Source organism: Amphimedon queenslandica, unplaced genomic scaffold, assembly GCF_000090795.2.
Source record: "Amphimedon queenslandica unplaced genomic scaffold, v1.1 AMPQUscaffold_7104_Cont20941, whole genome shotgun sequence".
Lineage (NCBI taxonomy): Eukaryota > Metazoa > Porifera > Demospongiae > Haplosclerida > Niphatidae > Amphimedon > Amphimedon queenslandica.
The window spans coordinates 1-2,013 of record NW_003552608.1 but is presented as its reverse complement, the minus strand read 5'-3'; the positions used below and the strand labels follow the sequence as shown (position 1 = coordinate 2,013).

Sequence of the window (2,013 nt, the reverse complement as noted above, 5' to 3'; positions counted from 1 at the left end):
TTCCCTTCTTATTTCTAACACTCCAATCCTACCTTTCCTCTTAAATAGTTATAGTACTTGTACTCATAATTGATAGTATAGTAGTACATGTAATTAAATACTGTAATGTACATGTAATTAACTAATAACAGTACATGTACAATGAAGCACTATGGTGCAATGGACTCGCCTGCTGGAATTCACTTGAGTGATATGTATTACTTGTACTGTAATATTTTATTTTAGCAATTTGAAAAAAATTATTATTGACTGCATACTTATAATGATAATTAAAATAAGCTATGGGTGTGGTCAACAACTAACTAAATCATGGCACATGGGTAGGAGAAAGCGGAAAAAAAGCTGAAATTTATTTTAGCATCTGAAGCTCTATTCCAAGAAAGAGTTGGCACAGAAAATTTTTCTAGATATTTAAAAGAGACTGAGAGAGTTTGGTTGCTCCTGTTTTCCCCAGTGCCGCCTGAAAAATTCTCAAAGAGGCTAAATCACAAACTTTGAGCAACTGTAACTCACAAACAACGAAGTTAGGACAAAATCGTTCTTTTTTGTTTTTCGTTAGATGGGATTTTCTACCTCTGAAGCAAATCTCGGCTCTGTAGAGTGAAACACGAGCTCTCACCTGAAGAGAGGTCCCCTGGTTTAGCAGTTCACAGCTTTTGGTGCCACGGGATGCTACAAGAGCATAACTAGATAAAAGAAAGCAACTTTATCTGTTGCTAGAAGAAGAAATAGAGCTCTAGACTGCTTAGAAAAAAAGGTAATTTTTTTACAAATCAATTAAACTGTGTGGACAGAATACATGCCGTTAGAGACAGGAATGGATCCAATTATTTGCGTGGGCGCAATCTGTGCATGCGCAGTACTGACTAAATTGTACTTCAATTTATAATGTTCATAACTCAAACAAAAATGTAAAAAAACAGTTCAAACATGAATAAATGCTTGTTTAGCCACACATTTGATTTCAGGTTACTCTGTTGAGTCTACAAGGAATAAGCAATATTAATAATAAATGTAAAAAGTACATGTACTTTGCATTAATGTTTACAAAGAACTTTGTAGCCTATTTTCATCTCTAAAAATAATTTGACAGGAATGTCATTCTACAGATAACGAAAACAAATTTTATACAGCAATAATAGTTTTTACTGACCTGGAAATATACTGGTGTCACATTAAGTAGTGCCAAGGGAAATAAAGAGTTGATAATATATCTAGTCTTGGGGAAATGTTATCTGTTTAAGCTAGATATTTCTGTGGCCCAAAATTTCTGCTAATTATGCAGATTTCAAAAACTATGAAAATTTAATCCTTTAAAATCAGTACACATTGAAAGGCATGGTGATTTTGCTAAAATAAAATCTGCAAAATTCACAGAAACTTTGGGCGACAGTAATTTCTAGCTACAATTAAAGAAATTTCTAGGTACAATTCTAAACATTAGTAGCATAATAAAATAAATCATTTCATAAATAATTATTCTATTAAGTACCAACATCTCCAAATATAGCATCCAGAGTTTCGTTTACCACCATGAACAATACTGATAGCTTTTCGTGACATTCTAAATATCATAAAAATAGCATACATGTAAATTCAAAACTACAAAACTAACAGCTTTAATAGTCAGAAGTACTGTAAAAGTGGAATATGTCATTGCTTGCATTATTTAATGCATGAATAAAAAATTTACGAATTTAAAAACTATACTGACTTAAAAACTAATTATAGACCACTGGAAGTGAGAATTGGAAATGAATTTCATTAATTTTATATACGGTATCTGCCCACGTCATAATTGGCTGTCATTTTCGTTGGAAAGTTTGTTAAGGAAGTTGGCAATGAATGCAAGAAGAAAATGCCTCACTTACCTGCTGTAGCTCTATCAAAAGCTAAAATGTGCTTGTTATAAGAAAAAGATTTGCCTTTAAGCTTCTTCTCCAAAAGATGTGGTCCAATTTGCCCCAGAATTCTCAATACAGGTTTGTTTTCATGCCAGCCTGTTTGTTCTCC

General features: G+C 32.6%; 1 long non-coding RNA gene across 1 annotated transcript; it reads right to left on the bottom strand.

Annotated features, from left to right (window-relative positions):
- Nucleotides 1-869: 869 nt before the first annotated feature.
- LOC109591835 (uncharacterized) lies at nt 870-1,840 on the bottom strand. The gene is made up of 4 exons (XR_002190031.1): nt 1,493-1,840; nt 1,154-1,235; nt 1,032-1,103; nt 870-983 (listed from the first exon to the last, which is right to left on the bottom strand). It is a non-coding gene; the product is annotated as an uncharacterized LOC109591835 (long non-coding RNA).
- Nucleotides 1,841-2,013: the final 173 nt, after the last annotated feature.